General features: G+C 33.3%; 1 pseudogene; it reads left to right on the top strand.

Annotated features, from left to right (window-relative positions):
• The first annotated feature begins 3,745 nt into the window (after positions 1–3,745).
• On the top strand, positions 3,746–3,908 carry LOC132305587 (U2 spliceosomal RNA; annotated as a pseudogene).
• Positions 3,909–12,221: the final 8,313 nt, after the last annotated feature.

Raw genomic sequence — 12,221 nt, 5'->3', positions numbered from 1 at the left:
ATATACCACCTCACGTACTATGACATCTAATCAACTTTGTTTACATGATAGGATCCCATGAGTCACACACCATACCCTACTAACCCATTATCCTAAGAATCCACTCACTACACTGAGAAAACACAACATAAACTCTCGCCCGTGCAAGAAAATGAGAACTTCCGTCCCGGAAGACACCTAAGATCAAACCCTTCCACCGTTACCAGTTTCTAGGGAAAATACCCCTAATGGAACAACGCATTCAAATCAAACCGGACTCAAAAGATAGTGATATTCATATCACCCATGCTCACAACACCGATACCTTTTCCAGTCGTAGCTGACAACTCGCAGAACTAATACAACATAAAAACATGCCTGCTAAACAATTATACACTGAAAACATAACATTTACTCATGAATCATTTAAGTCAGTGATACACACACATAACATATAAGCATGTGATCACGTAAGCAAATAACCAGGTAAGTAAGTAAGCATACTTCACAAACAGTTAAACACTTTAACACATAACACATAACCATGCAATTCAACTTCCCCATGCAAACCTAAGTAGGCCTCTACCCGTCGTCCTAATGGTATTCGAACCATTGTTTTGATACCAATTTTGTAATGACCTGAACCCGTAGGTCCACACCGTTACATGGGTTCTTCCCTGAATTTGAGGTCAACTAGGCCAAACTCGACACTTCCTGTGTCCAAAATACCCTAAAATATATCCTTACAATGGTGGTCAAGCAATGCAGGCCAAAGGGGATGATCAGCCGGCTGATGGGCCTTTATCGGCCGGCTGACAAAGCAAGATCAGCCGGCTGACCTACAAGGTCGGTCGGCTGAAATGATGGGGCAAAATGCAAGCTCTCGGGACTTTCACTGTGTAAGCATCGGTCAGCTGACGATGGGGGTTCGGATGGCCAAACCTAGGGTTTCGGTTGGCTGATGGTGAGGGTCAGCCGGCCGAAACAAGGCCTTAAACCCTGAAACTCACTAGAATGACCACTGACTGTGTTTACTACCACCCGAACTCACACCGGACCTGTTATGCACTTCATTTCCGAATTCACGGCAGCGAAATATGATATTAAGTAATTAAAAGACATTAATGAATTTGTCAAAACACAACTTCAATTCCCATTCAACATGAAATATCTACATAATCACAAATTTATATCATTTACAATCGAGTGTCTTAGTTATGATATATGTCCATGGTGTGCAAAAATAAATACACTTTATTATAGTTTGAGACTTTACAGAAAAAGGGAAATATACAAAAGATGACAAAATAAACCCCTAGTCTTCCTCATGCTTGTGGAAGGTCGGCATCCACTACTTCTTTTCACGGCCCTGAAAAATGTTAGATGATAGGGTGAGCATAAAGCTCAGTAGGTAGTGCCTAAAACACACCTCTTGTAGCCCCATGAATCCAAACAATGAATAGGACAATAGGGAACGGGGTTATGCTAAACCGGGAAAACACAATATCAATTCCAAGTATAAAATAAACGGATGTCATGCCATGAATGCAATGTTATGCATGTCATTCCTCATTTTCAGAAAAACATCCATCGCTTTGCAAACTGTTAATATAACCCGTCCTTTGGTTACCCCGCAGCGACACGAGAGAAGGGTTGGCTACTGTCCCTGACCCTTGGTACCCCCGTGGCGTCATTTGGGCCCAGATAGCTCAACCACGCTAGGGCAATCTCCCTAGTTCCCTCTAGGCTATATTAACACATCGACCCTTTGGTGATTCCGTGGCGACCGAGTTTTCTCAAAACCATTTTCTCAAATTTCTTCCCAAAATCCCCTTTTCATTTTCATTTCAAACACTTTGCCCTTTTTATTCATGCCCAATGCTATAAAATACATGTCACATATTTTTCCAATAATATGAGCATAAAGGAAATTCACACTACATAATTTCACATCCACTTTCATAGCAACTTCTAGAAAATTAGTAGACACCGTAGGCATGTAAATTAATATCTAAGCATGCTTTTCACATAAATTCATCAACACATATAAGCATAGATTTCAAATAAAACAAATATATCATTCTCAAGACAATTAACTCAAAATTAAACATACTTTACACAATTATGGAGAAATAATTCACAAAGGGACAAGAAAAACATGAATTAGAGACCCCTACCTCAATCTAAGCCAAAAGCCCCAATTTCTTCTCAAACCCTAGGATTTAGAGATCCCTCAAATGATGGTCAAATAGAGATTGGCTTCGATCAATTCGTAGATCTCGCCGTGAGCTTCAATTTGCCGCAAACGGCACTTAAAAATACAAAGTATTGAAGAAGAAATTTAAGCTTGAAATTTTGATTGAAAAAGAAAAAGAAAAAGCAAAGATAGGAGGTGAGAGAGAGAACCAGCGAGAGAGAGAAAAGCGAGAAGAGAAAATGAGGCAAAAATTGCCTCTTGATTCTTTTTTGATAAAGGTGTGGGTCCCACCAAAATATTTTATCCTTTTTTTTTTTTAATTTTATTTTACACCACACACAACATATATATGCAGATATAAATTTACAACCACACAAAATGCATTAAATAACATGTATGAAATGATTATGGATCCAACTAAAATACCTGTATGCAACAGTTCCGGTAGTGGGTCCCACATGGGACCGTCCGGCTCGAAAACTGAAAAATGCCAAAATGATCACCCTTGCATTTCAAAGAGTCATGAACTCAATGAAGTGCCCCAAACAACTCTCGGAAACAACCGGCACACTCTGCAGTGCCCGGTACGCAAAACTGTAAAAGGCGAAAATGCCCTTGCAACGATAAAAATTCTGAAAAAATGAAAAATGCCGAACATTGGAAACATCACAGAACTTAAATTATGAGTCTCTAAATTTCTAGAATTATCAATTTCTGAACCCTTCCTCCTTCCTCGATGCCTCTATTTATAGGCTGATGACATGTGTCCTCTCCTGATAAAGACATAATCATAACTGGGCGGGGTAGGATGAATGTCATTATCTTTTATAATAATAGTATAGATATAGATTTTGCGCTTGAACTTAAATTATGAGTCTCTGAATTTCTGCCCCCTTGGATTTCTAGAATTCTCAATTTCTGTATCATTCCTCCTTACTCGATGCCTCTATTTATAAGTTGATGACATGTGTTCTCTCCTGATAAAGACATAATTATAACCGGGTGAATGAATGTCATTATCTTTTATAATAATAGTATAGATATAGATATCTAGATGAATGTCATTATCTTTTATAATAATAGTAAAGATATAGATATAGATTTTGTGTTACAGTTTTATAAAAACTCTTTTAATAATAGTATAGATTTATTAGGGAATTTGTAATTTGATTTTATAAAAACTCTTTTATAATAATATAGATTTATTAGGTAATTTGTAATTTGTAATTTGAATTTTATTAATTAATTTAAAAGTCGTGAAATATTGAATTTTTAGAGTTTTATATCAATTAATAAATATTTTTTTATATTAAAAATAAATACTGAAATATATATATACTATTATTAAATGTGCAAAGAGTTTCAGTATTTTAGTATTTCAATATTTATTTATTAATATAAAAAAAGAGTTTTTATAAACAAAAAATTACCTAAAAATTATTTAAAGAGTTTAATTCAAATTAAAAATTACCTAATAGAATTCATTTTTTTTGTCCCACATTGGTTTTGAGTTAAAAAACATTACATGAAAGCCTCTTATAAAACTATAGACTTAAAAAAATATTAATCATACCTTTCTCGGCCTTTTGGCTAAGATCAAGTGTAGTACTAAATTTAAAGGTTAAGATCAAGTGTAGTACTAATTTTTTTTGGGTCGGCTTTTCGGCTAACCTTTCTCGGCCTTTTGGCTAAGATTAAGTGTACTACTAACCTTTCTCGGGTCGGCCTTTTAGCTAAGATCAAGTGTAGTACTAAATTTTTTTAGGTCACCCTTTGGTTAACCTTTCTCTGCCTTTTGGCTAAGATCAAGTGTAATACTAACTTTTTTTGAGTCGGCCTTTAAGAGTTTCAGTTTTCAATATTTATTTATTAATATAGAAAAAGATTTTTTATAAAAAAAATAAGTACCTAAAACTTATTTAAAGAGTTGAATTCAAATTACAAATTACCTAATAAAATTCATAAAAATTAATTTAAAGAGTTTAATTCAAATTACAAATTACCTATAAAATTCATTTTTCTTGTCCCACATTGATTTTGAGTTAAAAATGATTATATGAAAATCTCTTATACTATAGACCTAAAGAAATATTATTCACACATTTCTTGACCTTTTGGCTAACCTTTCTCGGCCTTTTAGTTAAGATCAAGTGTAGTACTAAATTTTTTTTTTTTTTTAATTCAAAATTTATTTTTCTTGTCCCATGTACATTGGTTTTAAGTTAAAAAAGATTACATGGAAGCGTCTTATAAGACTATAGAGTACCGAAAGAAATATTAATCACACTTTTCTCGGCCTTTTGGCTAAGATCAAGTGTAGTACTAAATTTTTTTGGGTCGGCCTTTTGGCTAACCTTTTTCGGCCTTTTGGTTAAGATCAAGTGTAGAGTTTTAGTATTTCAGTATTTATTTATTAATATAAAAAAAAAGAGTTTTTATAAACAAAAAATTACCTAAAAATTATTTAAAGAATTTAATTCAAATTACAAATTACCTAATAAAATTTTTAAAAATTAATTTAAAGAGTTTAATTCAAATTACAAATTACCTAATAAAATTTATTTTTCTTGTCCCACATTGGTTTTGAGTTAAAAATGATTACATGTAAGCTTCTTATAAAACTATAGACCTAAAGAAATATTAATCACACCTTTCTTGGCCTTTTGGCTAACCTTTCTGGGCCTTTTGACTAAGATCAAGTGTAGTACTAAATTTTTTTGGGTCGGCCTTTTGGCTAAGATCAAGTATAATATTAAATTTAAAGGCTAAGATCAAGTGCAGTATTAAATTTTTTTGGATCGGCCTTTAAGAATTTCAGTCTTTCAGTATTTATTTATTAATATAAAAAAAGAGTTTTTATAAAAAAAAAAATTACCTATTTATTTATTAATATAAAAAAAGAGTTTTTATATATATAAAAATAAGTACCTAAAAATTATTTAAAAAGTTGAATTCAAATTACAAATTACCTAATAAAATTCATAAAAATTAATTTAAAGAGTTCAATTCAAATAACAAATTTCCTAATAAAATTCATTTTTCTTGTCCCATATCGGTTTTGAGTTAAAAAGGATTACATGGAAGCCTTTTATAAAACTATAGACCTAAAGAAATATTAATCATATATTTCTCGGCCTTTTGGTTAAGATCAAGTGTAGTACTAATTTTTTTTTTTTTTTAATTCAAAATTCATTTTTCTTGTCCTACATTGGTTTTGAGTTAAAAAGCATTACATGGAAGGGTCTTATCCTATAGACCTAAAGAAATATTAATATAAAAAAAGAGTTTTTATAAACAAAAAATTACTTACAAATTATTTAAAGAGTTTAATTCAAATTACAAAATTCCTAATAAAATTTTTAAAAATTATTTTCAAACAGTTATAGTTTTTGATTTTCTAATATATTTTGTTTCTTTTGAGGTGACAATTATTACAATCTAAAAATTGTTAGTACCCTTTCGAATTTTATAATATATAGAATTTTTATATAATATTTATTTATGAATGTTTTGTAAATTGTAGAATTTTATTTTTATATATTTTTTAAATGTTTATAGTTTTTATTCATTCATCAATGAAAAACCTTATTTTGTTTCTTTTGAAGTGACAATTATTACTCTCTAAGGCATTCTGGCCCGAAACTGTTTTGCGTATTTTTTTTTTTTATAAAATTATAAACAATTAATAAATATATGAAAATATAAATGATATAAATTACAAAACATTCATTACGTGCATTGCACGTACCTTTTACTAGTATTATTAAATGTGTAAAGGGTTTCAATATTTTAGTATTTCAGTATTTATTTATTAATATATCTATACTATTATTAAATGTGCAAAGTATATAATGGCGGAGCCGGTGAGGGCAACTGCCCCCATTGATTATTAGTTATATCACAGGGATAGATACATAATCTCACACATTTGTTCTTGGTTATATCACCTAATTGCATACAATTTCACCATGATAATTATTATGGCCCCATTTCCTAAGTGCTTTTGTTTATTATTTATCATTTAAGCTTAAATATAATGAGTCTTTATGTGTAACTTTTGTTTATCAATAAACAGATACATTGTTTATCAATAAACAGATACATTGTTTGATAATGTAAAAATATTTGTCTTATTTTAAAAACAATAAATAGAAAAACAGGTTTACTAACTTTAAACTGTATTTTAAAAATTTAACACCAGTTTCAAACAAATAATAATAGTTTTTATGAAGTGTCCAATTATTTCTTACTTATAATGATTTTCAGGTTACATATTGCTATTCCAATCATTTTTTTTCTTCCAAAAAAGGTACTCATTACTTAAATAATATTCAAAATAATCATTGTGAAAACACACCAAAAGAATTTAAGAATGAAGCTTTGGATTTCTTTTTATTTTTTTGGCTTTATATACAAAGATATGTTCACAATTTGACCCACTTCTTATAGACCTTATATATCTATATATATTGTTTAGTATTTTGTCTCATTCTTTGGGATCATTGCCACTAGTATATAGCGTATGATGTATCTATACATTTAACTCACTATGCATGTATGCATTTGAAACTTATATACGGAGTTTTGTCACTCTAGATTAGAGTTCCTTGGTAGTCCATCTCTACATACTTGAATGATAACTCTTGTATTAGTCCGTACATAAGTGTATATATATATATATACTCTCTACTTTCTCTATCCGTATGACTATATTAGTATAGGTTACTCATTTGACCACATCCTCTGACAAATGGAGTGCTTGTAAAAAAATCAGTGATCTCTGTGTAAAATAGGTTACTCATTTGACTATATCCTTGTAAAAAAATCACTGATCTTTGTATAATGTATGGCTCTTGATTATTTAAAGTCACAGAAGATGATGTTTGTTTTGCTTATTTACTCTCTGTTTTTTTCATATCAGGACAAAAAAAAAAAAAAAATGTCATTTTGATGTTTATAAAATAATCCACTGTAAACAGTAATTATATAAGTGGATTTATATAATTGATAAACAAAAATAATATTAATAAACATGTTTTCTTTCAAAATATTTTTTTATAAAAAATAAATTGTAAAGATAAATAGTTATCAAACAAACTTATGTTATTGCAGTAAAAAAAAAAATGTATAAATATATGAAAATTTTAACTTAAATGCCCCCTAAAATTATTAGTTTTTAATATCTATTAATTTTTAGTTATTTTTTCATTAAAGTCCTTAAAAAAAGTTAAATTTTCTTTTTAAAATTAAACTCTAATTTTTTAACTACTAAATTTTGTCATTTTTTTTTTCCCCCTTCTACATCTTTAAAGTTATCTTTTTCTGTTTCTTTTTCTTCTTTTCTCTACACTGAACTAAAATCCCAGCTCCCCCGTGTTTGCTACAAGCATCACCATTGCTAGTAAATTACTTCACGAGGATTCAGCCCCATACTAGTATGATTTGTTACCATTATCGCCAAAACTAGAGTAACTTCACAGTAATGGTAATTGCTTTTTCTTGAACACTAAAACTTAAAAAGTAACGGTGTTAACTTTTTAGTCATTTAATTTTTAGTTGCAAAAGATGCGCTGATGTGGCACGCTGTGAACCAAGTATTTCGCACTTCAGAAACAACACCAAAGGCTCGTTGGAGGATTTTAATTCTGTGACTGTTTCCCTCGAACCAAGTTTGATGGCTAACAAACTGAGTAAATGTGACATCCATGAAACATGTCACGCTCCGCTGTAAATAACAGAGACGAGATGCGGTGTGCTAATTCAATTTTATTATGTAATTCTAAATAAATTAATAACAAACATTTTTTTATTTTTTTTTATTTTATCATTGCAAAGGCACAAAGGCTAAGCCATTAATGACACTATAGAGACAAAAAACCAAGCCAGATAAAAGACATACAATCATAAAACAAAACAAAGAAAAATGAAGCACATGTTACAGATTTTTTAAGAAGGAGCCACAGCTCAACAACGGAAACCACCAAGGGAGAAGTGTAGCAACAGGAGTGACCCAAAGGTCTGGTCATCATCAAGACAATAGCTCCAAAACTACATCCACAAGGCGCCTTTAACAGGGAAAAAACCACCTAAACCCCGCACAAGATAAAATCAGGTCAGGGATAACAAAAACCGACATAGATTAGAGTTCTAGCCGGAAAGAAAACATCAGATCCACCCTATCTAGCCGAAAACAAGCCAAACAGGAGCAGATATAGCAAAACAAAAGCAAAAAGGGCGTGAAAACTACCCACACGCTAACTTATTGATACATGCCGAGTTTATTTAACCTGTGGGAGACAAAAGACGGCACCGCCCCACTCCCATGGAAGGGAGCAGGGAGAGCAGAGCATGGGGAAGACCAAGTTGAAGACAGAAAGGGTAGAGAGAGAACAAATAACAAACTTTGTTGAATTACCTTAAATCTTGTATATGGATTGGCGAATCACATTGAATTTGGTTTGTTACGAAATAAGGATAAAGAAGGAGTTTATGAGAACAAGAGAAAAATAAATTACAAGAAAAATAAAATAGCACACACATAAACGAGACAATGATTTATGTGATTCGGCTGTGCCTACGTCCACGGGGAGAAGACAGATAAATATTTCACTATAGAAATATAAAGATATAAGGCTAAGTGGCTCACATCCAAAACCCAAATTACACCCAAAGACTCTCACACACTTTGCTTTGCTTGATATTAAGTAAACACTCAAATTTTTGGATGCTTCTCGGATGCCATAGGCATAGGCTATTTATAGCAGTTTATGCTTGTTGATCAAGCACACGGGCTAACACCAAAAACTTTTCAAACACAGCTTGGAGATCACGCATGCTTGGAGGGGAAGCTGATGATGCAAGTGATGAGCTATTGCATGATGATGCAAGTGGTGAGTTATTGTATGGTGAGTTGGCAGAATTTGAGCCACATGCAGCTTTCAACAGATCTCCATCTTGGCGAAAATTCAAATGAGCTACTATATCTTTGCAAAACAAACTGTCTTCTCCACTAAGCCCCTAAGGTCAATTTCAACATTTGAGAATACCAACCAAGTCCAAGCAATGCTTGAACTTGAGAGCCGGAATGGACTTTGTCATTATATCCGCCAGATTTTCAGCTGTGCCAATTTTCTTCAATGTAGTAATTCCTTCTCATATGACATGCTGAATAAAATGATATTTGACATCAATGTGTTTGGTTCTCATGTGATACATTTGATTTTTGGTCAAATATATCGCACTCTATCACAATAAATAACAATTGAGCTCTGCTGCAAACCCAAAACGCTAACCAAACCTCTCAACCAAATGGCTTCTTTCACTACTTCAGTGGCCGCCATATATTCTGCTTCTGTAGTAAAGAGAGCAACTGTAGATTACAAAGTTGCTTTCCAACTAATTGCATAACCTGAGAGAGTAAAGACGTATCCTGTCAGATATCTCCTTTTATCTAAATCACCAATGTAGTAAGAGTCCATAAAACCAACAACACTGCCAAAATCATCACTGCTTTTCTGATAGACTAAGCCAATATCTACAGTACCTTTCAAATACCGAAGAATCCACTTCACGGCTAGCCAATGCTCTTTTCCTGAATTATCCATATATCTGCTAACTATACTGACTGCATGTGAAATATCAGGGTGAGTGCAAACCATTGCATACATCAAGCTACCAAGTGTACTAGCATAAGGAACACGTGATATGTGCTCCTTCTCCTTTTTGGACTACGGTGATAAAACTGCAGAAAGACGAAAATGAGCAGCAAGTGGTGTGCTCACATGTTTGGAATTCTGCATGTTGAACCGCTCAAGCACTAATATAACTCTTCTGTGACAATCTTAACCTGCTAGCTTGGCGATCCCTCTGAATTTCCATGCCCAAAATCTTCTTTGCTGCATCGAGATCTTTCATCTCAAATTCCGTATTCAACTGAGATTTTAACTTGTTGATTTCTGATATATCTTTTGCAGCAATAAGCATGTTATCAACATATAACAACAAGTATACAAAAGAACCATCTGAGAGCTTCTGATAGTAAACAAAACTGTTATAGTTATTTCTCAAGTAGCCATGTCTAATTATAAAAGTGTCAAACCTCTTGTACCACTGCCTTGGAGATTGCTTCAATCCATACAAGGATTTCTTCAACAAACAAACATGGTCTTCTTTTCCCTGAACAACAAACCCCTCTAGCTGATGCATATAAATTTCTTCTTCAAGCTCACTATGTAGAAAAGCTGTTTTGACATCAAGTTGCTCAAGCTCTAAATCAAATAGAGCAACCATGGCAAGCAATACGCGGATAGAGGTGTGTTTCACAACTGGTGAGAATACTTCATTGAAATCCACACCTTCTCTTTGACTATAACACTTTGCCACCAAACGTGCTTTGTACCTTGCATCTTCAACACCTGGAGTTCCTTCCTTTTTCTTAAAGACCCATTTGCAACCAACAATCTTCTTGCCTTTAGGAGGTTTCACCAACTCCCATGTCTGATTCTTATGAAGAGATTCAATCTCCTCAGCCATAGCAACAGTCTACTTGGCAGATTTATTTCCTGTAACTGCTTCTTGGTAGGTGAAAGGCTCTTTATCTTTAATATTTTCTGCCACAGACAAAACATAAGCAACTAAATCTACATAAGCATACCTCTCAGGAGGTTTAATCTGCCTTTTCTGTCTCCCTGTAGCAATACTGTACTGTTGCTCATCTGGTACTTGATCATTCTGCACCTCTTCAATATTAGGCTGAACTAGAGTGCTGACTTGTTTCTCTGGAGCTTTAAAGTCATGCTCCACCTACTGCTTAAAACCTTGAGATTCACCTGTAACAAAAGACTCCTTCCTCGGGTGAAGTAAAACAAACTCATCAAAAGTAACATCTTTGCTGGTAATAAACTTAGGTGACTTAGGATTAGGACACCACAACCTGTATCCTTTCACCCTGAATGCATAGCCAATAAAAATACATTTCTTGGCTCTAGGCTCAAGTTTTCCTTCATTAACATGAGCATAAGCAGGACATCCAAAAACTCTTAAATTAGAATAATCAGCAGGAGTACCAGACCATACCTCTTCAGGTGTTTTGCACTCAATAGTAGTCGATGGTTACCTGTTTACCAAATAGCAAGCTGTGTTGACTGCTTCAGCCCAAAATTCCTAAGACAACCCAGCATTGAAAAGCATACAACGAGCTCTTTCTAAGAGAGTTCTATTCGTGCGTTCTGCTACACCATTCTATTGTGGAGTCTTTCGAACTGTATGGTGTCTGACAATGCCTTCATTACTACAGAACTCGTCAAACTCTCCTGAGCAAATTCTAAACCGTTATCTGTTCTGAGACGCTTGATCTTCTTTCTGGTCAGCTTTTCAATCATGGCTTTCCATTGCTTAAACTTAAGGAACACTTTATAGTTTTGCTTCAAGATATAGATCCAGACTTTCCTGGAGAAGTCATCAATGAAAGTTAACATATATCGAGAACCACTAAGAGAGGGAACTTTGGAAGGATCCCAAAGATCTGAATGAATGTAATCAATAGTGCCCTTGGTCCTGTGAACAACTGTACTGAACTTGAGTCTTTTTTGCTTGCCAAAGACACAATGCTCGCAAAAGTTCAGCTTTCCCATCTTTTACCCACCTAGCAAACCTCGTTTGCTCAATTCTGTTAAACCCCTCTCACTCATATGCGTTAAACGCATATGCCATAGATTGGTAGTTTCTGAATCTTGATCAACTGAAGAAGATACTGAAGCAGCGCCTGTCACAGTACTGCCCTGCAAAAAATAGAGGCATTTTCTCTGTTTTCCTTAAGCATAATAAGAGCACCTTTAGAAACTCTCAAAACTCCACCTTCAGCTGAAACCTTGCAACCATTAGAGTCAAGAGTACCAAGAGAAATCAAATTCTTTTTCAAATCTGGAACATGCCGAACATCAATTAAATTTTTAATACTACCATCATGCATCTTAATTTGGATTGTGCCTATTCCAACAATCTTACAGGGATTGTTGTTCCCCATTAAGACAGTACCACCATCAAC

Source organism: Cornus florida, unplaced genomic scaffold (assembly GCF_030987335.1).
Source record: "Cornus florida cultivar Cherokee Brave unplaced genomic scaffold, ASM3098733v1 CherokeeBrave_3.0.0_Hap2_Chr04, whole genome shotgun sequence".
Classification (NCBI taxonomy): Eukaryota; Viridiplantae; Streptophyta; class Magnoliopsida; order Cornales; family Cornaceae; genus Cornus; species Cornus florida.
Note: the sequence above shows the minus strand (reverse complement) of the source record. Positions and strands in the feature narration are given on the sequence as shown.